We start from the raw sequence: 27760 nt of genomic DNA, 5'->3' as shown, positions 1-27760 counted from the left end.
TAACAGATGACATCGCCCCGAATCTAGCTCAGGTCTTTGAAGAAGCACTAACCCGCAAACGCCTACCCAAATCCATGTTAGGTGCTAACATAATAGTATTTCACACAAAAGGGAAAGACCCGGAACTGTGTGGGTCCTACAGACCAATTCCGCGAATAAACTCGGGACGCCAACATTCTGGCAGAGTGCTTGGCCCAAAGAATAGAGAATTTCATGCCACTACTTGTCCACAAAGATCAGACAGGGTTCATAAAGGGACGACACTCCGGAGATTACATTTGCAGACTACTGCATATAATCGCTGGGAAGAGAGACCCCCACGATGCTATCATCGCGGTAGATGCTGAGAAAGCATTCGATAAGGTGCAATGGGAATTCATGTTCAGAGCTCTCTAAAAATACAGCTTTCCCTCTAGATTGATACAGCTAATCAAACTTCTCTACACAGTACCCACTGCAACAGTGATCACAAACGGAGTGGCATCGGAAGAATTCACGCTACAATCGGGCACGCGCCAAGGCTGCCCATTATCGCCTCTTATACGCTCTGTCCATTGAACCATTGGCAATAAAGATGCGCACAGACCCAGCATGGGTGGGAATCCGTCAAGCCCCAGAAGAGCATAACGTTTCATTAGATGCAGACGATCTCTTAATCTACGTCAGCAACTGCCCGGATGCACTCCCCTATGTTCGGTCCCTACTGCAAAAGATGAGCCCAATGGTGGGCTACAAAGTGAACTGGAACAAAACAGAAGTTCTACCCCTCCGGTGTGACATACCCTGGGACCCCGGATCCGAATAAGCACATCAATAACGGAACTTGGAGATCTTAATTACCCCCAGGTCCTGGATAACATTCAAAGAGACCTTGAGACGTGGGATACACCGACCTCTCGTAGTCAGGGAGGATAAATGCCCTGAAAATAAACTCTTTCCCCAAGCTCATATATATTGCTAAGATGGTACCAATTGCACCGACAGCACGTATGTTCAAAGAAACAAACACAGCCATCAGTAAATTCATCTGGAGGGGCAAGAAAGCCAGTGTCCGACTCAGAACCCTACAAGCTCACAAATCCTTGGGGGGGGGGGAGGGGCTGACGGTTCCCTCTCTGAAGGCATACTGTCAAGCAGCCCAACTGGTATGGACGAAACGATGGCTCAATATGAAGGAAGGCACCAGCTGGCACAACATGGAGACATCCATAATGGCCCCACTGAAATCGTGGTGACCCCACTACATAAGCTCCCAAGCTGCATCAAGACGCACCCCATAATAACACCTACCCTCCCACAGTGGCTCAGGCTCCGAGTGGCGCAAGGGGCACAGGTCATGTACCCACTGGCCTGGCAAGCAAGCACATGGGTTAATGTTCGACTAATGGACATCCTAGAAGAGGGAGTACTGGCGAGATTCCCGGAGGCTCAAATTAAGCAGGGTCTGGGGCCGGGCAACTGGCTACATTATCGATCTTTCCAAGCGTCGATACTCCAACACACCACACTAGAATCCAGATTGCAGCCCCCCATGCCGTGCGAGAAAGAAATGGATCACAACGCTGATGCTTTCCCACGCATACGCACCTTCTATCTGATGGCCATGCCAAATAACCTTCACAGACTAAACGCATTGGCGGCAGCATGGATGGAGGACCTAGACACCCCAGTGAGCGCATCTAAAATCCAAAGAAGCTTTGCAGCGGTCCCAAAGGCCTCCCTCAATCTCAAGAATAGAGAAACTCAATTCGAAATACTACAGCGACTATACTACACCCCCGAAAAGCTGCACAAAATGGCAATCCGTCTACGAACCAGTGCCGGGGGGGGGGTTGCAAAGGCATCGGGACCATGGGACACGTACTCTGGTCCTGTCCCTGCGTTGCCACATATTGGCAAAAGGTCTATCCCACACTAAGCGGCATAACTGACGTCCCCTTTACCCCCGCTGGTGCTGGGAGACGATGGCACAGACTGGCACCAGGACTCACTGACTAGCAAACTGATCTCCCTCATCATGTTCTCAGTGAGGAAACTCCTGATCGTACACTGGAAATCAACCCTGCCACCGACGGCTGCATAATGGTCAAAGACACACTCCAAAATGTGTCGACTAGAGCGTGCGGCATATATGAGAAAAATGCTCTCCAACCCCAACAGCGGCCACTGCTTCGGGGGGGAAATCCCGAAGGCATACATCTGACCCTTCCGAACCTGGTCCAGATCATGAGAAGACGCCAACTTGGTTGACCCAACTCATTCACGCTCCTTCATCCGGGGCGGTAGGTGCTGGTGAACTCTGTATATGAACTCTCGAACTTGTAGATATCAAAATGATATAGATCCCCAGCAGGGGCAACTACCTGGGTCTCTGACTGTCATGAATGCTGGACCTAATCGTTAAAAAAAAAAAAAAAAAAAGTTATGATTGCTGTTTCTTTTTGATTTCGTGTAAACAATTACCTGAAAACCGAATAAACATTTTTGAAAAAAAAAATCAAAAATAATACACAACATCCCATTAGTTACACAAACTATAGGGATCTTTACTACGTTATCAGTACTTTTCCACCTACTCCAGCAGCATGCAGGATGATCTCCAGTTGCTGGCGGGTTGGTCTTGACCATAGCTTCCCACCAATTAGCATATCATCACCTGTGTTCTGCACGTCAATTAAGGCTTAGAGGTATGCTCCGTCTCCTTGCGTTGGTGTGGTTCGTCATGATTGTCCATATTCACCCATCCACGTGACTGAGGACCATAATTTCGAGCTCTGGTGTATTTAGAATACTATTATTTAATGAACCTCTGACGTCTTCCTTGTTTTCGTGCATGTTGAACAGGAGTTTGTTCTTTCACACGTTTGTAGCTACTGTCTGATCATTCCGGCCCAAAGCGGCCTTGGCTTCTTGGGGCTGCTCCAGACTCGCCCTTCTTTGATTCACTTCTGCAATTCAATTGCTTTTCTTGAGGTTAGCTATGTAGTGAATAGATTACAACATGCGATATATAATCTTTGTTAAGGGAACATTATGGTTAGTTGCCCTACCAAAAACCTGTGCACTTATTAACAAAACTTTACAAATGTGCCATTATGGTTCACAGTAAAACCGAAAAACCCCTGAAATTCGCCAGTTAGGTAGGCTAAGCAACCATACCTCCCCGCATCACTGTGCGCTGCTAACACTAACACCCAGTCTCTGATTTCTTCATCTGTTGGCTCCTTCGTTTCCCATCCTGATTCAACATCAATCATGATCTTCATCCCTATAGCTTTCTTTGCAGTTTTTTTGCATTGTGAGATAGGCAATCTGATTACACAGAATCCAAGTAGAAGCATCACTATCAGGGCTCCAAGAATTTAAACATATCCACCATCCATTGTGGAACCCACGAAAAGAGTGATCCAAACCAACTGTCATCAGCAATATCTTCCACTTCGTCTACCATCTGAACGTGTAGCTTCGTCAGCATCTCTATGGCCTCTGTCAGGGGGCCATTCTCGTCATGAGAGGGTATAAATGTGCAACATGATTCTCCAATTTTGTCACCAACACCTCCATCCATAGCTGTGATCATGTCTAGGACGTGTCTGTTCTGAAGAGTCATCGGTCGTATGGCTCTCAGCTCTTTATAGCATTGAATCCCTTTATGGTAGTGTTGATTGTCTGCAACAACTCCCATCTGGTTATTTGCAAATGGCCATCATACTGTTGTGTGTGCAGGTATGGTTTTCTCAATGGGAACCTTGCTGCCAGGATTCTCCTTGGTATCCGTATTTTCACTGGCACTGCATGTGTTTCACACTCTGGTTCCCAGCATATAGGCAACATGGGCATGATGCTTGAGGTACTTGGTTCCTTCTCTGCATGGCTAATAACCAGGGATTTGTACGGAACATGCCTAACCACAAATACCCAGAAGATGGTAGATCTCCTCTTCAGTCTAGGCTGTTTGATCAACGAGAAGAAGTCCAGCCTAGAACCCAGCCAAGTCAAACAGTTTCTGGGGGCTCTAATTCGGACCAAAGACTGCCTCGCCTTTTCCTCCGAGCGGGTTCAAAACATGCTGTTCCAGATCTCTCTCTATGTAGCCAGTCACGAGGTGACCGTACGAAAAGCCATGCGACTGTTGAGGAAAATGTAGATGCCTCCTGCTTCTACCTAGTTCCACACGCTTGTCTGCGCTACATGCAAGAGTGGCTCTCGAGCCAATTGTGTCAGGCCAGCAGACAATGGACAATCTTTTGGTAGTCTCGGCAGCCCTCGTTCAGTCTCTTCAGCGGTGGTCAAGGGAAATTCTTCTGCGTGAGAAAACCTTCACCACCCCCTCAGTAGAAGCCACTCTTATCACAGACGTATCTCTGACGGGGTGTGGAGCTCACCTTCATCAGACGCGCACAGCGTGTGGTCCCCAGCGATAGCAACCAACCACATAAACCTTTTGGAGCTGCTAGCAGTGTTGAAGGCCCTGAAGGCCTTCCAAACACACATCCAGGGAATACATTTCTAGTCCTCACGGACAGTACTATGGCCATGTATTACGTAAACAAGGAGGCACTCACTCTCCAGGGCTGTCTAAACTGTCACACAACATATGGAAATGGACTCTCAAACACAAGGGGGGGGGGGGGTCATTCCGAGTTTGGTGGTAAGTACCGTCCCTTACCAGCATGGCGCAAATAGCGTTTCTGAGCTGGCAGTAGCCCGCTAAAAGCGCACTATTACAGGCTTGCGGGCACAAGCTTGAATCGAACCCTAGACAACACTACCGCCATAGACCAATGTGACATTAGTGGTGACTGTAAATAGCGGTCACGGTTATTTACGGTCACCGTTAAATTGCGGAACCGGAGATGGCGTCATCGCACAGAAACGGGAAGGAGCACGGCGGCCATCTTTAAAAACACGATCCATTGCATCCTCACCACATAGGACCCCTGGTGACTGACCGGAAAAGTTCCTACAACCACCCAGGAATGCCCAAAGCACCAAAGAAGGGAGCTGCCGCCTCTGAAAAGAGTGGTTCAGCCAGATTAGCTGCAAATGCTCGTAGATGCCCTACACGAGCATGCCGGGACAGTTTTTAGCAGCAACATGCGGAGGGAGACGGCGCAGAAAAAAAAAAGAAATCTGGGAACTAGTATGCCAGAAGGTGAGCGTAGTGGGCAACACCCCCGCACCGTAAAAGATTGCCGCAAAAGTTGGCAAGACCTGCGACTGAGGGTGCGGAGCATCCTTTCTGGGAACCCAAACCAGGCCTTGGAGACCGGAGGAGGACCACGTTCGCCAATAAAGCTCATGCCGTGGGAGGAGACATGTGCAGACATGATAGGGGCCGAATCCATTGAAGGGGTTGGAGAAATGGAGTGTAGCGCCACGTCATCCGCTGATGGAGGTGAGTGTCCAAGGTAAATACTGCTAAGGCAAATGTGATGAAAGTCCCTGCTAACGTCTGGCCAAAGAGTCACGCCATGGTCGGCTACACCCCCCCCCTGTAAATCATGCCGAAGCAAGTGAGACCCAAGCCAGTGCCAGATGCAAGGCAGTAACGTACATGACGCATACCACACAAAGTTACTAATTCCATGAGGCACACAGGGTAGTTGATGTAAACAGTGTGCATGTTAGACAGCACAGTACCTGTCCAGCATGAGTGACAATGACATATGCATGCATTTACCACCCATGTATAGAAAGACATGCTATTCCCTACACAAATGCTGATTACCCACAATTGTCTGAATGTGCAATCATAGCCATGTATGAATGCTGGCTATCCAAACATCACTCATGCCGTCCCTCTCTTCCATCCCCATAGGCAATGAGTATGACGGTGAGGAGCAGGACAAAGGTGTTGTGTGGGTGCGCCATGTCCGAGCGCCAAAGACACCACTGGAACTTACACCACCAGCACCAGCAAGGCCCGTGGAGTGTGCACCACCTCCACCCCTCCCTGCACTGCCTGCAGACACCTGCCCAACGCCATGGTCCAAGGAGTCCAGTGTGGCTGGGGAGGTTGCAGCCACGGCCCCCCTCGAAGTTGAGGACAGCCCCAATGACATCTGGGAAACAACTGAGGACGGCACTGTGGAAGTCGTGCACACCCTTGAAGATTTCTCAAACCCCCAGGTATCCTTCAGTGACTCTGGTGAGAACGACACACTGGAGCAGTCTGGCCAAGGATAGACACAGGGACATGGCGGTCCCATGTACAGTCCCGTTGATGAAGCGCCGCCAGGACATGTCAGCCCGATCCCCAGCAGGGCCACTGCTTCATCCGGCGGTGCACAGCGGGCCGACCAGCACTCTGCTTGATATAGGAATTCGTGCAGGACAATCGCCAGGCCAAGGAGGAGTGGCGTGCTGATTTGAGGGCACTGGGCCAGTCCATAACCGAAAACACTAACCGCCTCCGCAAGGTGCTCGGCCGCATAGCCGATGCTTTGGAGGCTGCTCATCAAGGCCAACAGCCTCAGCATGAGGACACACCATCCACGAGCAACTCCACCCAGACCAGCCCACTCCGTCGGTCGCTCTGTGCGCAGCGCCGACGGGACATGTCTCCCCCTGGCTCCGGGAGCGCAGAGTGACTATACTGGCAGTCTCATGTGGGCTACGTGGACCCTATGGGACTAGTGTGGGGTTGTTGAGGTGGGAGGGGGAGGGGCGTGAGGGTGTGTGGGGGAGTTGTGGGAGGAGGGGGAGGCGGGTGAGGGTGTGTGGAGGGAGGGTGAGGGTGGTTGAAGATTTGTTTTTCACGTTGATATTTTCACTTTTAATACACCAGTTGTGTTACAAAAAAATAACCATAGTGTACATTCATCATTGCGCATGTGTCATTTAATCTTGCATAGTGCATAGTGTACATGTATTCCCACACCCAGTGCCCTATGTCCTAACATTATGTCACCCTCTGCTGACTTGTGTGTCAGAAATATTGTGCAATCAATGACTGCCGCACGGCACGTCCCTTCTGTGCATCGGCACAGTGATGATGTCCTGCCACATCTTTCTCCTCTCCTTCATCTTCATCAGGTGGTAGCAGTTCCATGTCAGGGGGCAGAGGCACGTTCCGACTGATGCACATATTGTGCAGCATTACACATGCCATGGTGATCTTGGCCACCTTCTCATGGCTGTAGAGAAGTGCCCCACCCGACCCGGCTGAGGCTCCAAAATCGTGCCTTCAACAGGCCAAAGGTCTGCTCAATCACCACACGTGTACAGGTATGGAACGATTGTAGTCCTCCTCGTGCCTGTTCTGTGGGTTTCGGACAGGGGTCATGAGCCACGGCTTCAAGGGATAGCCACCATCACCTGCATGAGAGTGGAATGAAGGTAAGTGTTTGCACATTCATGTTGGACAACGGTACTAGTCTCACATGGTAGCAGGTAATTTGTGCCCACACGCACATGTCCCTGGATGCATTGACCCCATTTCTGGCCCCGCTTTGTATCCTGTGCAATGGACTAATGGTGTGGGTTGCATCTTCAAGATCGGTCATGGTGTGCACTGACATCTTGTTGCACGTGCATCGTATATGAATACAGCAGTGTTGGTGTAAAATCAGTGATGCGTAGTGTTTGGAATTTGGTAGTAGGGAGCGTTGGCTGTAGTCGGTTCTTATTTGGGCATTCTGCACTGATCAGTTCCGTGGTGACATGCAGCACTCCTATGGGTGTGCCAAACCAATGACACACTGAGGTATCCCTGGTTGACTCAGTTCAATGCACGCCCAGTGATGACTGTCCTGTGTGGTGATATGCTGGACACAGCAACATAGTGCATAGTGCAGGATGACCTTACGGTGTGTGAGGGCCACTGATGAGTTGTGCATGTGTTGTGGGATGTGGGCTGGTTACCTGTTAGTCATGTAGTGATAGGTGTCGACCTTACTTCATCACTATGGGATTTGTTTGTCATGTACCATTTCAGTTGCTATGCACCCCCCATTCCCACCCAGGTGGAATATGCATCCACCCCATTCCCACCCAGGTGGAGGATGCACCCCCCCCAATTCCCACCCAGGTGGAATATGCAGCCACCCACCTCGCAACCCCGATGCACTGCCATGGCCCAGTCGGGCACCTCACCAAGCAGTCGGGCACTTCGTCCAGCATGTCGCTCCATGTAGCGTGGAGTTCCGCAGTACCAAAGAGTCATGAGTTGATCCTGGATATCGGCCACAACAATGTGTGATGATCTTGCTGGTGTTGCATACCATCTGCACATTGATGGAGTGGTATTGCTTGCAGTTGCGATACACCACCTCCATGGCATGCGAGACCACCAACTCCATGTGGGTGCAGTCGAGGGCACCTACACAATTGTGCATGCCGGCCAGTGCACGGAAGGCAACTTTTGTATCAAATATCTCCTGGGCAGTCCGTGGTAGGGATATGTAGTCCCTTGTGTGCTTGAGGAGGGCATCCATCACTTAGTTCAGTATCTGGGAAAATAAGGGTTGTGATATGCCATGCATGTGCCCCACTTTGTGCTGGTAGGTGCCTGTGGCAAGTAAGTGGAGCACAGACACTACCTTCAGTAGAGGGGGGGGTGGCGGTGCGTATTTCTATGAGGCTCACTATGTCGTTGTCTATCAGGTCCACTATGGTAGTGATGGTGTCCCGGTCAAGCCGGTACAGGGTGTGGATCTGGTCAGGTGTTAGGTTTAAGGGGGTGGCTCTGATGCGAGGGGTTGGGGCTGCCGGCGTGGTAACGGTGGCTGCACTGGTGGGGCATGCTGGGCCTGTCTCACCCTCCTTCTCCTCCTGCGCCTCCTCTGTGGTGGCGGCTGTTGTTGTTGAGGCATTGCAAGCAGGGCCTCCAGCTCCAGTAATGCTACTACTATTGTTATCATCTTGGTATGGGAGGGAGTGTGGGTGTGCTCCTTTTGTACTGGCCTTGACTCCGTTGCCTCCACCTGTGTTGATTGTGTGCACCTGTGGCTCTTGGAAACACTGCTCAGGGTTCTTAACGCCTGGTCGTCGATGCCAGTATTTACACCATGCCGGTATGCACTTTTTCGGCCTTCAGGAGGCCGTTCTTTGCATGTCCGCATCACTTGTGATATTCTTCGGTTTACGGCATGCCGCTAATGCCGGCATGGTGTTGTGTGGGTGCGCCATGACCGCTATTTACGGCATCGTACTTTATGGTGCCGTAAATAGCGGTCTGGTTGGTCAGAATAGCCTGTAGCGGTAAGCGATGCCGGTAATCCTTTACCGACATCGTTTTTCCCTTAACTCCAACCTCGGAATGACCCCCAAGATGTTTCTCCTGTCACCACATGTTCCAGGGGATCTCCATCTTCTGACGGACGTACTCCGCAGAGACATCACACTACCCGTGGAGTACGAGTGGCGATCGCATGCGGACATTGTTCTTAACATCTTCGAACACTGGGGCTTCCCAGAGATTGACTTGTTCGCAACTCTGGAGAACGCACAATAATGCCCAGGTTACGCCTCCAGGTACCTTCAGAACTGCTCCAAGGGGAACAGTCTCTGTATAACATGGTCAGGGAAATGTGTCTATGCTTTTCCCCCCTGATACTATGCTCAACAGGATAGTGCACAAGATGCACCAAGAGCCAGTCGGGATGAATCTAGTGGCCCCGATGTGGGCCTGCCAACCTTGGTCCTCCCATCTCATGGCAATGTCCGTCTCTCCTCCCAGGAAGCTGCCATGCCCTTACAACATGCTGTCGCAAGACCGGGGGAGACGCTACATCCATGCCCTCAAAATCTCATTTTAGCAGCCTGGCTCCTGAGGTCCTAGAGTTCGGCCACCTCCGACTACCCAAAGATGTATGGACATACTTGGGGAAGCATGGAAACCACCAGACATTGTTACTCCAGCAAATGGAAACGCATTGTCTTCTGGTGTAATGGCAAAAGCATCAATCCTATTGAATGCACACCAATGCATTGTCCTGTACCTAACTCGCCTTCTAGATTCAGGCCTGGTTTTCAATTCCTTAAAAGTCCACTTAGCTGCGCTTTCAGCATACACCACGTCCCAGAAGAAGGTTTTGTGGTGGAAAATTCCAGTAATTAAAGCGTTTATGGAAGGGGTAAAAAGACTTCGGCCCTCATTACGACCCTGGCGGAAAGTAACTGACCTGACCGCCATAGCGTAAATAGCGTTTCCGCCATTGCACGATGGAGTAAAGTGCGGCTAATTCTGACCCATCGGGCACGAGCATTACGCCATGGCGGAAATGCAAAGTCCGCGATGGCAGAAATGTCCCCAAAACGCCCCTCACCGCCGTCGTACGGCGCCCTAGGTGCAATTCCGCCACCCATCATAGCGGTCACCGTAATGAGCGGTAATCGCAAAATACGGTGACCGTAAATATACGGAAACGGAAGTAAAAACATGGGGCCGGAACGGGAAACAGCACGTCGTACACCTATAAAATCAGAATCCCAACACAACCATTAAAAATCCTACCCTGAGACACATCCCAACCCGTTAGCCACCCTAGTGAAAACAATCAAAATGGGAAAAGTTGCGAAAAAAGCGTGCGACCGCAAGCGGCAGGTCCACTTCTCCCATGAGGAACTCACCGTGCTCACAGAGACCCTCCAGGAGAATGCTGCCGTCGTCTTCTCGACGCAAATGACCAGGACGGCACTTGCGAACAAGAAGGCCATATGGGCCCTGGTGGCACAGCGGGCAAGTGCGGTGGGGACCGCACCCCGCAACCCACAGCAATGCAGAAAGCGATGGGACGACTTGCGGATACGCGTACGGAGCATACTATCAGCCAACCGTAACATTGCCACAGCTACCGGGGGAGGATCGGAATCACCCATCAAGTTGACCCCCTGGGAAGAAATCTGTGCCTCCACCATTGGAATGGAGAGTATAGAGGGAGTCGGAGGGATGGAGAAAGGAGTGCAGACATCCGAAGAATCAGGTAGGTGGGCCAAATAAAACAATGCTAAATCCACAATGTCCAATCATGTGAAGTACCATGTGTCCACATAGTGCAACAGAAACACATGTCCAGGAGAACGTCCACATACATTGGCCTGATAGCGCACTTTAAAAGTCACATTAAATACATAAATAAGTACAAATCCTAAAAACACCCTCTACACGTGCAGCATGCACACCCTAACTGCAGGCTGCTAAACAACTGCATCCTCAATCCACACAAAAATGAAACCACCTCCAAGGCCCTGACCCAAATCACCCTCAAGTACCACCCCAATGCATGTGATACATTGCCATTCCAATTTCCACAGACCCATAAATAACGCTCGCCCTCCTTTACTCCACCACAGGGTCTGATTCAAACGACGAGCTTCAGGACACCCCTACCAGCACACCTGCAAAGAGGGCCAAGACCAACGGCCAAAGACCCTCCACCTCAGCTGCACGGATCAAGACACGGCAGCAGCACAAATCAAGTGGCAGCACACAGGAGGGGACTCCAACAGGCACCCCAGCAGCCAGCATGCCCACAACAGCAGCACCACAGGTCCCCCCAATGGATGCCACAGAAGGCACTGCTTCTGGTGGCAGCAGCACCATAGGTGACACTGCATTAATGCCAGCATGCTCCGACACAGAAAACGGTGCTGTCGATGTAGGACCCATCCATGACCTGTCTCAATCCCCCTGTTTGTTTCATCCCGTACACCATGAGGATACCACGCAGGGGCACCCACAAGACGACGACTGGCCATCCCCCACGAGCCCTGTGGCAAGGCAACATGAGGTGATCAGCCCCTCTGTGACACCACCGCAAATGGGCATGGCCCATCAGAGGCAACAGTCCCTCGACCAGGTGATCGTGCAACAGCAGCAACTGGCCACGCTCCTCAAGGAGCATGCTGATGAATGTGGGGGTTCTAAGGCAGCCATAGAAACATCTACTGAGACACTTAGGGCACAAATGGAGCGAAGTACAGAGACACTAAGGGTACAAATGGAGAGAAGTACAGAGACACTAAGGGTACAAATGGAGAGAAGCACCGAGAGCCTGAGGGGGGAACTGCATGCGACGTCCAAAGACGTATGTGGTGAACTTGCCGCTGTGCGCCGTGTGCTCACTGAGCTCTCACAAACCCTTAGGGACATGCATGGACGTGAGCAGGCAGAGACATCATCCGTTGCAAGTTCCGTCCAGGGCAGCCCCCAACGTAGATCTGGGAGGAACCTGCGCTCCACAGGCAGGGGTGCCCCTGATACCCGGAGAGGGGGCTTGCAATAGCGTCTGCCCACTGACAATGAGCATCTTTGGACACTGGTGTTCGGGGGGGAGGTAGGAGGGTGGAGGGGGGGTGTTGGGCTTACTTGGGTGGCGGGTCGATGGGGTGTGTAACATAAGTTCACATATGCTATAAACATTTCACAATCATCCAATGAGATGTGTGGACATTGATCTTTGTGTACGAGGCCTTTATAGGCGTACAGTCCATATTGTGCATGTTCCAGACATACAGTGCCACAAGTCCCGTGTCCATGTATCAGCCACCAGGCGTGAGTGCTAGAAGCATGAATCTATGATATTCTAACGAATTTCACGGGCCTCCTGTGCCTCGCGGACACCTTCAGGTGCTGCCACATCCCCACCCTCATCATGACCATCTTCAGGTGCTTGCAGTTCTGCGTCAGGGGGCATGGGCACATTTCTACGTACGCACATGTTGTGTAGCATGACACATGCCATGACCATCTTTGCAACCTTCTCATGGCGGTACAGGAGTGCCCCGCCAGACCTGCTGAGGCAGCGGAAACGAGCCTTCAGTAGGCCGAATGCCTGTTCTATGACTACATGGGTACGTGAGTGGGCATGGTTGTAGTCCTCCTCATGCTGGTTCTGTGGGTTCCGGAGTGGTGTAAGGAGCCATCTCTTCAGTGGATACCCGGCATCACCTGTATGTGGACAATAAAGGATGTTTGTGGAATGACATTGCTACGTACGCATCCCCCCCCCCTTCCTGCCAGGTCATTGCCGCATCACATACCCCACATTATCATGCATGAAATGAGACTCACCGAGTAGCCAGGATCTGTTCCCTGCGTGTCGCTCCATGTAGCGTGGTATTGTAGAGTTCCTCAAGACCATAGAATCATGGGTTGATCCAGGAAATCGGGCACAACAATGTGTAAAGATCCTGTTGGAGTCACACACCATTTGTACATTAAGAGAATGATATTGTTTCCGGTTGCGGTACTGGACCTCCATGGCATGTGGGACAACCAATTCCACATGGGTGCAGTCGATGGCACCAATGCAACCCGGTATGCCGGCAAGTGCATGGAATCCCACTTTTGTGTTTGTAATCTCCTGCTCCGAGCGTGGTAAAGAGATGTAGTCGTCTGCGTGCTTCAGGAGGGCATCGAGCACTTGCAATAGTGTCCGTGACAACAGTGGCTGTGAAATGCCATGCAACTGTCAGACCGTGTGCTGGTAGGTGCCTGTGGCCAGGAAGTGGAGTACAGACACCACCTTCAGTAGGGGTGGGATGGCGGTTGGGCTATCTATCATGCTGACAAGGTCAGCGTGTGTCATGTCCACAATGGCGGTTATGGTGTCCCGGTCCAAACGGTAGAGGGTGTGGATCTGCTCATCAGTGAGGTTGAACGGATGAGCTCGGAGGCGTGGGATTGCGGGCTGCCTGCGTGGTGGTAGTGGCTGTGCTGGTGGGCCTTGCTGGCCCTGCCTTGCCCTCCTCCTCCTCCTGCGTCTCCTCTGTGCGGCCGGTTGTTGTAGTAGTTGGTGTTCGTCTTCTTCTTGAAGTTGGAGTACTTGCAGTGCTATCAGGTCCCCCAGGGCCAACATCGCTAGTCCTGCCGGTAGCATTTTGGAGTGGGTGTGGGTGTGGTTGTGGGAGGGGGTTGGGTGTGCAATTCCTGTGTTTTCAGGCTGTATAGCCTCCACCTGTGGTGATTCATTCCACCTGTGCCAGCTGCAATCCCCTTTGGGCGAGCACGTCCCGCACACAACGCTGCAATTTGACGCATGGCATCTTGCTATTACAATCATGTATTTAATCCCGATGGCAGTGAAATATTGGTTTATATGTTCATTCTGCTATGCTCCCATTGTTTCACATACTAACTTTGCAGTCGCGAACAAACTTGTGAAGGGTCAGTGGAATGTAGTACTCGATTAACGGTGGACCCTCATGCAGCACTGTACCGAGGTTCACCGACGGGCGGGGCGTCCCATTTGTGAGTGAAGCCAGTTGCCATTTTCACACACTGCCGCACTACATGGATGAATTTGTGATTTCAAGCGGTCACAGATGCCTTTTCGACGTGATGTTGCAAATGAGGAATTCGAAGGACAGCGCTTTCGGTTTTCAGCTAGCGGCGAGGAGACGCCCACAGGTCTGACTGCAAATATAACGTTCTATTATTTAATGTCCTTCGGACAGGGGCCATGGCGAGAATGCAATGATTGATATGAATAGTATGGGATGCGTAATAGCGTAGTGGACGATAAGGCAGGACGTTCCCAAATACATGTTACTTCACAACACTAGAATTCCGGGCTGGGGCACAGTGGATTTTGCAGACTGCATTACGCACAGACTCAATGGAAATTTCAAATGTTATGTTAGTAAATAATCAGGCGTTTTCATACCGGGATGAGGGAATGATGTATGGATGCATGGACAGATGATTTAATTGAGAGTTTGCCATGTACATGGCTTTTTGGAATCTATCCCCTTCCCCTGCGCTATGTGATGCAGAGCTGCCATAGTGGGACCATCGTCTATCTGCCCTTGTTGAACCCTCCCTGTCTCGACGCGCCTTCAAACACTTGTGTCTATGCACGTTACTAATCCCATCTAATGGATTCTGTTTTAACAGACGCATGCACACAAACACTCGTTTGTAATAGTGTTTTCACCTCGATTTATATAGTTATGATTCGCAAGTGATTTTTGGGTGGAAATAATCCTTTTGAGTGGGCTAGCATGCATATGGCTGTAGATTTAGTGTGATCATTGAAGTGAGTAATTCAAATGAAGTTCTGATGCCCATTCTATTCTTTTTCATTTCATTTGGGTGACGGGTATCTCCTCCCTTTTTGCCGCTGCCATCTGTATGCCACTCCTGCAGATGGCTTTTACTCCCGACACCTGCTGCTTCGAGTTAATCAGTGGAGCACCATTACGATCTTATGGGACGATCGCCAATGGGCCACATGCCCTTACGCAGTACTAGTGGCTAGGAGCAACATATCGACCTTTCAGCTGGACTAGTGCCTACCTAATGGGACGGCCCTGCGGTTCTAGGCGCTTCCATGTTGCCTTTTTGAAAGTGAATGTAGCCCCTGTGTACCATGAAGGAACAGGGCGTCACACAAGAAGAAGCTGGTCATTTATTGCGGATGCAGCCCACATTAATGAATAATGTTTTGGAGTTTATGACCTAATAGCTGTTTGGGCTTGGTGAATTTGATGTGCATTAATATTTTATTCTGATATTAACCGTGTAGCGTTATTCTTTGCAAGTAATGTAGCATATTCCTATTTGTGGAGCGATGTATTGTGAGAAGATCTGCATTGGGTTCCGGCTTCTGAGTATAGTTGCGTGGTACTGTACTGGCCGCGTTTGCCTACGAAGCCCAGTAAGGTCAGGGATAGGGGCTGCCATTATGACTGTTTTAATGATGTCATGCTCAGGGGCGGGGGATTAGCTTTTGTGTAACAGATGCCGGTCAGCCAGGTGGATTGGTGGAATGATGTGATTATCAGAAAATGGCTGGTCACAGGTGCCTGTGTTTGCTTGCGTTTCTTGGAGGGAGACTGAGGTCATGTCCATTGGAATAGCTTCTGTATTCGTGCCATCTGTGCCCTGCAGCTCCCATTGGCCCCTCTTGAGATGAGCCTGGCTGCTCAGTCACTCTGCCAACTTGTGTGGTACATGCTTATGCTGATGGTTGGTTTGTTTACTGGCAAGAGTACAGGGCTGGTGCAGTCTCCCTCAGGATACTGCTTTGAATGTTGCCTTACACTGGTGTCAAGCGATGGGGGCCTGTTGTTGTTTTGTCTCATATTTCAGTTCATATTGCTGTACTTGAACCTTCACATGCCTGTGCTGCATCAGTACGGCAATGGTGACATGCCAAATATGGATGGCCACTCACAAGGCACTTGGAGCCCCTACATTCATTTGTTCGTTGGCATGCATGGGTGACTTGTACATTTCACTGGTTGCATTGTGTAACTTCATTGCACCTACGAGGAGTTGTGCAATGTGGGCAGGGAGTGGTGTACAGGCACTCAGTAGGGCCATTTACGGTTGGTTCACGATGCCGTAATTCTCACCATGGCGGAATGGTACTTTCCGCCATGCTTGATGGCGTTAAGTATATGTCCGCTAGGGTCAGAATTCGCGTACCGTTGCGCCATGGTGGTAATTACGGTTTTGCATGGCGCGCGTGCGCGTACTTGGGCAGTTAGCGTTGGCGTTCACTACGGTGTCGCTAATGGCATCGTACTTTACGGTGACGGGTCATAATCGCCCCGAGCGGTATTCGATGGCGGTATTGCATTTCCGCCATCGTTTTTCGATTTCCGCCAGGGTCGTAATGAGGGCCTTCATCCCCGTATTTCCAACCCAGCTCCCAGGTGGGACCTGAACGTCGTACTTGCCAGACTAATGGGTCCTCCCTTTGAACCAATGCACAATGCTAGCCTTTAAGCACTCGCCTACAAGACTGCCTTCTTGGTGGCGATTACATCAATAAGGAGAGTTGGTGAACTGCAAGCCCTTTCAGTTCAAGACCCATTTGTCACGATTCACAAGGATAAGGTGGTCCTAAGCACTCAGCCACGATTTGCGCCTACATTTATTTCAAAGTTCCTTGTGAATCAGTCCATAGCACTAGCCGCCTTTTTCCAGACCCCCACAAACGTGGCAGAAAGAAGCCTGCACACACTAGATGTGAGGAGAGCAGTGATCTATTATCTGGAAAAGACAAACCTGTTTTTTGTTTTAGTGGCAGCACGTAGAGAAGGGGACCCTGTCTCTAAATCCGCTATTTCAAATTGGATTGTAAACTGCATCACACTGTGCTATGTTCTTGCCAAGAGAGAGCTGCCCTTCATGCCTAGAGCACACGCCACTCTGGGCACAGGGGCTACCATGTTCCTCTTGAGTTCATTTGTAAAGCGCAACCTGAAATTCTGTTCACAACTTTACACAACACTACTGCCTAGATACCCTCGAAGTCTGATTTCAGGTGGCACAGGAAGTGCTAAGACATCTCTTTGCTACTGTTCCTTCTCACATCCCACCACCATCTCTGGGTACTGCTCGCTAGTCTATGTACAGCATGCGATTCTAAGCAGATTAATGCGCATCAGAAGACCTTCATTACTCCCCGTAATAGCATTTCTGATGGTTGTATCTGCTTGGATTCACATGCGCCCGCCCTCCCTCCTCTCATGGAGTATAATGAACATGGACATCTGATAACTTCTCTCGTCTGTATTCACTCACACTGTCTATAAGGCTCCCTCACGACACAAAACACGCAAATCAGAGGGACCTCGACGTGTGAGGGATTTTGGGCACACTACACGTCACGTTAGGGGTAGTGTTACAGTCACGCCCATGTCGACGTCCCCTTTCGATCCTAGAAAGAAAGATGCAATACTCCCCGGTTACCACTAGATGTTGGACTATATGCACAGTATGTGAATCTAAGCAGATACAATCATCAGAAATGCTATTACGGTGAATAGTACATGTCCTGCTGTGATGTTCCAGATGAGGCCAAAAACAATGTGCTTAACGCGTTTAGAGTAGGCTTTTCCTCTTCTTCAGGAGCAAATAACACTATAAAAAGAAGATCCATAAAACCAAGCACTTGGTGCTCTTTGTGCATCTCATAATACATATGGCTCACATTATATTAAGTTCAAGACAATCGGAATCATGTGAATAGTACCCTCATCACCTGTGACCACATGCCAGGGGGTGTACAGGTACAGGTTCATGGTATACTGTGAACAGATACTGGTGTATTGTGTATAGTTGGTTAAATACCATAGATGCCAATAACTAAAGTGTTATGTAGCATATACCTTTAAAGATTGGGCACCCCCATATTAGCCAGAGGAGAATATAAAGCAGGCCTACCTGGCCTCTTATGTTCGATCAAATTCTAGGTAAAAACCAGTAGCAGAAATCTGGGAGTGACCAGCATACACATGTACGTTGACTCATTCTATTCAAATTCTTAATGTAGTGCCAATCTCACCTCCACCTTCCTGTTCTCTGGGTGTGGAATACTACTAGTCAATCACTTCCCTTTCTGGATTCAAGACGAGACCTTCGTTCGGTGAATGATCTCATACCGCATGGGACCGTTACTGCAAAGCAATAGATACCAATATATTGCTCATACTCCTTCAATTGTGACCAGAATCCCACCATATAGGTGAGGGCGGTGTATCTAAACCGAACTCTTATGTACTGCCCGATGAATACAATTGGTTATCTCCAATGTACAAGTAAACCGTGTCCTCAAGCATCAGTGTCCGCAGTACAGCAGCGTAATGCAGAAGTGGAGAATGTGAAAATAGTCACTGGTCTGCCAATGTACATGTTGAGGAAAGCATCCCTAATGCGGACGCCATCTTGGAAGGGACCTTATCTCCCTTATTTATTCAATCAACCCAATGGGTTGTACCCCAACATAGTGTTCTGGCGTCAATATGTTAAAGTGTTTATTTCATAGAGGCAACCTCATACAAGGTCCTCCATGCGTCTGTTAGATGGAATTCCAAATAATCTCCTAACGGCACATGGTGTACAGAACGACCTAATCTAGCTGTGATCAACAGTTCTGTCAGGATTCACTGCTTCTGATACGAATAGTCAGCAATTATCTATGTAATTAATGGGTAAGAGGTGACACAATGTGTAATAGACCCCCAATATTCAATTTTATGTTCACCATATACCTTAAAATATTAGTCTAGACATTCTGACCAAGCAACAGTCTCCTAATCAAAATCACAGTTAATGCAATATAAATACATTATTAATCCATGTTCTTTGCAGATCTTAGAGGCAATTATTATGCTGTGTTCATTCATATATTGAGGACCGCAAACCATTGATTTTATACAACACCACAAGGATAAACTCACTACTCATTCGTCTTTACACAAGTGTGGCATGAAACCATATAAACATACTGGATGATCTCATCCCTAATCACAGTTCATCAGAGTATCTAAACCCCATGGCATGTTCACCTAAAGCTAAATGCACCAACCTACCGTGCACTTTCTAACTTCTACATAGCCCATCTTATTCTTCATTAAGAATAAACATAATAATCTGTTCACACATCTAGTCACAATCTGTATATATACGTTTCTACCTTATCATTCACATACCTCTCTACATGGTAAGCCACTATTCAAATGAAACAGTTTAAGCAGAATTCTTCATTCATCTCCCTGGGATGTACAGTGTCCAATAGGTGAATCCAAAACAAAACATTTGTCTATGTATTAAACAAGTGTTAAAGTAACCCCCCTTAGGGGGCGTTTGACCACTTCCAATATCATAAATTGCATTTGTGCAACTGAATTATGTTCATTGAAATGTCTGGCCACTGGTGATTTAGTGCTTTTGCATCGTACGTTTGATTTGTGTTCTGTCCACCTTTCACAGGCGGGGTCTTGATGTTTGGCCTATTTATAGAAGACCACCACTGGGAGCTTCAAATGAGAAATTAGCAGTGGAAATTAGGTACTGGCAGAGGATATTGTGGTCAACCAGATCGAAGGCTGCTGAGAGGTCTAGGAGTGGTAAGAGTGCTGTCTTTTCTGCATCTTTGATCTCATCAAGCTGGTTCCTCCGGTCCAGCAGAGCCGATTCTGTGAACTGACAAGGACCGAAACCTAATTGACGGATTCCAAGGATGCAGTTGGCTTCCAGGTATTGCTGGATTTGGAGGTAGGCTGCTCGATCCAGAATCTTTAAGAAGAGGACTGTAGTGATGAGACGTTAGTTGATGGGGACAGAGGGGTCCATGGAGGTTTTTTTTTTTATAAAACATTTTTTTGAGCAACGGAATAACCCAAGCTTCCTGGAGGCTTGAAGGGACCAGACAGGTGGAGAAGGAGGCTTTGATGCATGTTGTGATGAATGGAGTCCGGGCATCCGTGCAGTCCTTGATGATTGGTGCTGGACAGGCGTCTCTTTTACATATGGTCAGTTTCAGGCCTTTCAGGATTCATGTGACGTCTGGTCCAGAAACCGGGTTAAAGCGAACTGGCAGTAGGTTTCGCAGGGTGGTGGGTGGCAGGGCATCGAGTGGGGGTTGTGTGTTGGAGCTGATGGTGATTTGCTTTAGTTGGATTTTTATTATGAAGAGTGGAGATTTTGTCTGAGGGCATTTTGGATGTTAGTACACCAGGCATAATCTTTAGTGATGTTGAGTGGGGGCCAGGGGTGCCGGGAATGGACTTCCAGCTGTCTGGGGATGGTGCAGATTTCACAAGTGTTGTACTTGGGATTGGCAATTCTGGTAATGTTGTTTGGATTTTTGGTGAGTAGGATAGCTTGTTAGTATTCTTTGGCAGCAGTGGAGAATTGAGATTTGAGGGTGTGGTGTTCTTCCTATTTCATCTCAGCCTCAAATTTTTTAGATCGGAGCGATTGGAGATCTTGAGTAAACCATGAATTTTTGGGATTGGTTTTGCGTGGTGCAAGGTGGGCGTCGATTGGTGTCAACTGCTTTGGTGATCATTTCACGATAAAGATCGCCTAGAATGACTGGGTTGCTGTTGGGAAGGTTGTGCTACTTGTAGATTACCTAGCAAGGACAGAATTCTGGTTTTGGTAAGGTGTTGCACACTTTGGTCACTTGTGGGCAGTAATGGTAGGGTGGTGCAAGTGGGCAGGCTGCTGGTTGGGACAGTGAATATGACATGGTGGTCGGTCCAAGGGCAGGGGCAGTTGGAGTAATCGGAACCTGACAGTTGTGGTATGCAGACCAATCTAAAATACAACCTTTGGCGTGGGTGGGTATCGTTCTACGTTGTATAAAACCTAAGGCGCTGAAGCAGTTGGCATTCATGTGTTCCTTGTCATTGAGACCTCAGTTAAGGCTGCCAAGGAGGATAGATTTCGAGGTAGGCTTGATGTTGGAGCAGAGAATATGCTGGAGGTCCTTGAAGCAGAGAAGTTGGCCAGGGGGCAGCTGTCCTGGTCACAGGCCCCAGAACACAAAAACCACACCATCTAGTGATGGGGGCAATGGGTCACTTGACTCACTTGAGTCCCTTTTGGGTCCCTAAACACAGGGGCCCTGGCTGGACTCGGTCCTGGTGCCTTTGGCGCCAGGCTCATATAGAGATGTGAGCAGGAACGCTTTATTTCAGTGCAGGAGTGCTTTTATTTTACAAGAATTTTCCAGGAGCTGAAAGCCTTTATTCCAGAGAACATCCTCATGTGCTGACTCATCAGGTGTGGCTCCCTAGGCCTAGTCTTCATGTGCTGACTCATCGGGTGTGCAGGGTGTGGCAGGCAGGCTGAACCTGGTGGGCGTGGCTTCAGAAGCTCAGCTGTATAGGTTGCTCCATCCTTAAGGCCGGTGCTTTGCGTTACTGTGCACTCTCATGCAACATGATGCTCACTGCCGCTTGGACCAGTTTACTTACCTTTGAAACCAGGCGTTCTCCTGCATACTTCCCTCCAGGAAACCACGTGCTTCATTGCTTCATCTGCAGACTCCTCTCCTGACATCTAGTGATCTTTATCCCGACGCTGCAGCACCGTACTCCGCATCCACGAACTCGGACCCTGTGAAGAAGAAGAAAGACAAAGTTAGAACATCCGTTTTAGGGCCGTGCCGCATTTGAACCCTGCGCGCCCCCCTAGTTAACAACTTACCAGCTACTGTACCGCTGCAGCTTCGTTCCTCATTCCCTCTGGCTGCCGCCTCGAGCTCCGCAGCTTCTGCCGGGCTGGCAACATCACCTGCAAGGGAAGAAAGCAAAAGAGCAAACATCAAAAGTGGAACGGACAGCAATACAAGACAACAAACTTTACAATACAACAAAAGCAGACGAGGAAAGACAAAGGCAAACAGGAACACTTAACTGAAGTATAGTGGCTTAGTCGCAGCAGGACTGGACTACCATGTGCAAGGGACCAGTGAAGGAACTCGGTCCAGATCATACAAGCGTCCCTGCCGGAAGCAGCAGGACAGTGCTCGCCAAAACGAATCAACATGTGAGCTTTCCAGGGACGGCGCATCCCAGGGGTACCATGGTTTGGGATAAGGGGGTCTGGAAGGGGAATCGGGTGCACAAGCTGGCATACTCACACCCCCTATTCTCCACGCAGGAGCCGTCCTGAGCAGCATCACCTATTACCACCAGTCGCCACATAAGCGCACAGGGCGAAGTCGGACCCGAACGACCTCACTCCTGGGAGGGCTGCAACCATACCCCAACGCCTCTGCAGAGACCAGGTGAGCGTAACAGCAATACATGATTTGTATGGGGATGGTGGAAGTGTATGTGGAGAATCCTGTGGATCCTCCACTAAAACCCTGCCTATGGTCTCCTCCCATGTGGCCAGGAGAGGGCAGACGCTTCCTGATCCCAATCCTGGGGGTAGTGGATCACCTGGGTGGAGACACGGGGCCCAGGGTGGTGGGGTAATCTCAGTGTGAGAATCTGTATTTTTTCTTAGAGAGGGATACTATTGCCACTGGGTTAAAAGAGGAATTGGCATATTGTCAGTTTAAAATATCTCAACCTCCTGCTAATGATGGAGAGGGAAACTCTCATGACCCAACAAAATAACATGTTGGAAGAGCAAGTCTTTTGTCTCCCTAAAATATGTACCCTCCATGAGACCAAAGACGTACCACAAGGAATGACAGAAATATGGCCTTCCCTATACCATATATCTCTAAAAGGGTTAAACCCTATAATTCCTCTTCTAATAATATTAAGGGTAGTAGACTGTTCAAATCATCAAAGCAGTAGAAAAAAATGAATTTCCCTGTAAGGGTTTCATCGTGGCAAAAATAGCCGTGGACACAATATCGCGGCAAAAAGGCTGTGGTTTTGCCGCCTCAATCCATGTAAGGGATGCGTGGGACACCCCCCATTAAATGGTGTAGTGCGGTACACCTTTAACGGGTCAAACCACAGCATTTTTGACATGATTTATTTTGTACAGGCGACATTTTGGCAGGGATTTTATAACTGCATACCCCTGTAAGGGACTAAATGTCCCAGAATTCCTCGGACTGTGAAGAAGAGGGAGGAGAGGCATGCAGAGGTAGAGAACAGGTAGACGAGCCAGATAGCCTATGGCAAGGTCAGGCAGCCTATGGCAAGGTAAGACAATTAAGACTAAGGGCCTGCACCTAAAGCCAATTCTCCAGAATGGGGTCTGGCATGGTTTCACATGCTTATGAATATTCCCTGTCGTCAGGCTGGGAATCCTCGGTAAAAGAAAACAGTTTCACATTCACTTTAAAACTGTATTTCAACTGTATTTCATCTCTAAACCAATCGCTGTCCTCCGCCCCTGGTGGCCAATTCCAGATTTCTACTGCATGCTTCAGTGTTGGGAGTCCTCTTAGTGCTTTTTCCCTAATATTTCTGGATACAATTGAAAATTTTGATCAATTTTCTTGAATTCATCTTTCGACCGGAGGTCGACTACCGGCAGCAGGGACCCATTGTCGGTGAAGATCAAGCTTCAAGGATACTCATCGGAAGGCCCAAGTTTGGGCCTACTTCGTGCCTTTTTCAGCCATGTCCGAGGAGAAGAGATGCCTCTTCAAACTCTGCACGAAATGTGGACTAAGAAGTAAAAAAAAATGAATTACTGCCTGCAGCCTGACCATGATGAGGAGAGATGCGAGGTCTGCTGTGGGCTTTCGAAAAAGACCAAGAAGGACCACTACAGCAGTCAGGCGCCCCTTATAGGGGCTCTTTGGACTCAGTCCTGGCGCCTTTGGCGCCAGGCTCATGTTGGACATCAATCCTGGCGCCATAGGAGCCAGGCTCATAAAGGGAGGTGTTTTGTGCACTTACCTGATGCAGACCATGCTGCACGCTTCAGGCCTCCCTGAGACCTGAAAGGGACTATTTTTTCATAGGGACTATTTTTTCACTCGGGCGTGGCCAGGGAAGGATACATATCTGGGACTTCTTTGGAGGCTATTTAAGCCACGCCCAGACAGCAGCTCATGCTTCGCGTTGTTCTGCTTCCTGCAGCTTAACGCTCACCGTGTCTGCTCCTGCTCCTGGACTCCAGCCACGCCCGCCTCGAACCTGGAAGACCTGCAAGGAAGGAAGGAAGAGAAGAGAAAGGTGAAAACCAAGGACTATTTCAAACTTCTTACCTGCATCCGGAATCTTCTCGCCAGCATTCCTGAAGAAAGACTTCCATTTAAAAGCATTGCGTTGCTCGCTGCAGCGCCACGCTTCACTCACCTGTCCTCGAGACATCTCCCGGCTCCATCGCGGCTGTCAGCATCGGACGCCACATCTCTGCACCTAGGGGAGAGAGGAAGAAACAAAAGGTGAGCAGAAGGAACACAGAAGGAAAGCCTGATTAACAGCCATAATACTTACCGGCTTTTCTTCCACATTTCGGGTCGGCGCCGCCTCGTTGGCAGGTACCGTACCCCGGCCCCTATGGGGAAAGGACAAGAGACATTTCTGGGGAATGATAAGGACATTTAGAGGCATCGCCCTCATCACTACTCACCTCGGCAGTTTAACCCCTCGACGCATCGCCTTCATTCTGCACCTGAAATAAAGGACAGATCACAGGTTAGAAAGACAACATAAAGGGGGCCTCACTTGAACTTTGAACTTTCATACTTACGGCGCATCGCTCAGGAAAGTCAAGTGGATTTTGCCAGCGCCATTCTGAAAACCAGTGAAGTAACTGGACGAACACGCGCCCCTGCACCAGAAGCAGGATGGAGAGTTCATCCTTCCAAACCATAAGGTGAGCTTAAACCGGGGTTTGGAGGAAGTTAGAGAGGAACGAAGGGGGAAGGAGGAAATGGGGGAGCTAGCACCCTATTCTGCAGACTGTTAATCCCCTTTCTCATCTGCAGAAGGATATTCCTACGGGCCAGGCAAGCACGATTTGGAGGTCCTGTCCAATCGGTGTTCCGGGTCCTGCACATCACGCTAGAAGAGGCCACAGCAATCCAGACTAGACCAGCGCTCCTGTGGGAACCAGGTGAGCGTTACAGGCGGCATAGTTATAATCGTGTGACTCAGCCTCTGGTCATGATCGGGCTTCCCCCAGGTCCAGCTGGTCCCATGAACGAACTCCCTTGGATAAGAGGTCGAGGCCCTTTGAGGACACGCCTCCTATGGGGGTCCAAAAGAAGGCAAAGCCAAGCCACAGCCCACGAATCCCATTGGGTGTCCTGGCTCCGGAAGAGTGAGGTCGCCATCACCGACCACATCCACGGTGAGCCTACCAGCAAGAGTCACGCACTGGAAGAGGAAATCATTGATCCCTTTTGAAGGTCTGTGTACCATCGATGGATAAGGCGACAAAGGAAAAATCCAAGGTGGTACTTGCTGTACCTCCGTTACAGTCTCAACCAACCAAGACAACATCTTAAAATGCGTCAACAGCCACCTTCTACAACTGCTGGTTCCACGTCGACGGCCTGTCAATGACCACTACTTCATCTAAGGGAGGGCAGACCACGAAGGTGGTGCCCACAGTCACAGCGGCAGCTACTCCGCGGGTGTCCTTGCCGGCATGGCGGGAGGTTACTGCCACAGCTACAGCAAAGCCTCCCAGAAAGGGGACAGTGTCTAAGGTCCCAACTTTCACCAGACTCTGTGGTCTCAGCCACAGCCAGGAAACACTCTGCAAATCCATAATCGTCTGTGGTACCCCCGGACCAGGAGGCAAAGAAACTGGACTCTATGTTGAAGAGAATTATTTGTACAGCTGGTAGCACCATTAAAGCTGCTAATGCGCTGGCCATTTTGTCACACAACGACCGGGAGCATTGGTTCAAGCTGGGCTCGTTTCATGACTTCCTACCTGACAACAAGAAGGCGGAAGCTCTTGAGCTGCTCCAGGATGGAGAGGTGCTCTCCGACCACCCCATCACAGTGGTGGTTGACATCGCTGATCTCGGATTCTGTCAAATGGAAAATGTCTCTTCGTTGGTGGGGATATGATGGTATGATATGAAATGGCATTTGTAACGCACCTATACACAAGTGTTTCAAGGCGCGACGAGGCAAGGGGGGGGGGAAACAAAGGGAGACAGACAACGATCCTACTAGGCCAGGTGTCATTCAGATCACGCAAGTGCAAGGGTAGAGGGGAAAGGGAGAAGTGCAAGGGGGAAAGGGAGAGGGGAAAGTGCATTACAGGGTCAATAGCATACAGGAAATAACAAGGGCCAACTAGTGGCAGTGCAAGTAAGTGCTGGGAAGGAGGGGGCTGTGGGATACAGACACAGTCCCGTAGTGCAGGGGGTGCCAGGGAGGCAGTGCAGGGGAGAGTGGCTGGGCCAAGGACCGAGAACGGCGAGTGGCCCAGTTGCAGATTCAGTGCAGTTTCAGTAACTTTAGCAGGGGAGAGGGGGAGAGAAAGCAGAGGCGAAGAGGAAGGTTTTGAGGTGCTTCCGGAACCGGAGATGGTTCTCAAGTTTCAGGGAGGCAGGAAGGCTGTTCCAGAGGGAGGCCCCTGCAGCGGAGAGAGATCTGCCACCAACTCATTGTTTGGAGAAGCGGCTGACCCTGAGGGAGTTGGAGGCGGATGAGCGAAGAGCTCGAGAAGGAAGACATTTAGGAAGAGAGAGTTGAAGGTATTTTGGCCCAAGGCCCCAGAAGGCCTTGTGGACAATGCAGAGGGTTTTGAACTTGATCCTCGCAGTCACTGGGAGCCAGTGTAGTGATTTCAGTCCTGGAGAGATACGGTCCCTGGGCTTGAGGCCAAGGACAAGTCTCGCAGTCCTGTTCTGGATGAGTTGCAAAGGGCGGAGAGTAGAGGCAGGCAGATTTAGAAAGAGGCTGTTACAGTAGTCCAGCTTCGAGAGAACCAAGGCTCTAGAGACAGTGAGCTTGTGGGGGAAGGAGAGGAAAGGAAGGGTACCTCTGAGGAGGTGTAGCTGGTAGTGTGACTTCTTAGAGACGTCGGATATGTGAGGAGAGAAGGAGAGTGTGGAGTCGAAGATTACCCCAATGTTTTATGTCTTGCAGGTAGGAGCAGGAAGAGGGCCAAGAGAGGCCGGCTCGAGAGCTGCAGGGAAGGAGGGAGTGGGTGTGCCGATGAGTAGAATCTCAGTCTTACTGGCATTAAGGCAGAGGTCATTGGCGGCACACCAGTCTTGGATAGCAGAAAGACAATCAGAGATGAGGGAAGGAGAAGAGGAGGCCGAGGGTAGCCTGAAAATGAGCTGGGTATCATCCGCATAGCACTGAAAGTAGGGGCAGAGAGCGGTGATGCAGTGGGCGAGAAGTGCCAGATACTGGTTGCAGGGGGAGAGGTTAGAACCCTGGGGGACACCACAGGTAGAGAAAAAGATGTCAGAAAGGAAAGACCCGAGTTGGACCTGGGAGTGTCGATTGGAGAGGAAAGAGGTCGGCCATGCCAGAGCCTGACCAGTGATACCCAGTTTATCACGGAGACGGTTGAGCAGGATGGTATGGTTGACGGTATCAAAGGCAGAAGAGAGATCAAGCAAAATGAGAACACAAGGAATGTTAGAATCAAGGTTCGAGAGCAGGTCCT

The 27760-nt window shown here is 49.8% G+C and overlaps 1 protein-coding gene across 9 annotated transcripts in view; it reads left to right on the top strand.

The window, feature by feature from the left end:
* C1GALT1 (core 1 synthase, glycoprotein-N-acetylgalactosamine 3-beta-galactosyltransferase 1) overlaps positions 1–27760 on the top strand; it is a 303461-nt gene that overhangs the window by 37513 nt on the left and 238188 nt on the right. For 2 of the 9 annotated variants that reach the window (XM_069648536.1, XM_069648539.1), the window contains exon 3: positions 19673–19809. The exons of the other annotated variants lie outside the window; for them this stretch is intronic. The gene's annotated coding sequence lies outside the window, so the exon portion shown is untranslated. The remainder of the gene's footprint in view (positions 1–19672; positions 19810–27760) is intronic. 9 annotated transcript variants of the gene reach the window in all.

This window comes from Ambystoma mexicanum, chromosome 2q (assembly GCF_040938575.1).
Source record: "Ambystoma mexicanum isolate Mex_15411 chromosome 2q, UKY_AmexF1_1, whole genome shotgun sequence".
NCBI classification, from domain to species: Eukaryota; Metazoa; Chordata; class Amphibia; order Caudata; family Ambystomatidae; genus Ambystoma; species Ambystoma mexicanum.
This window is presented reverse-complemented; position numbering and strand designations above follow the sequence as displayed.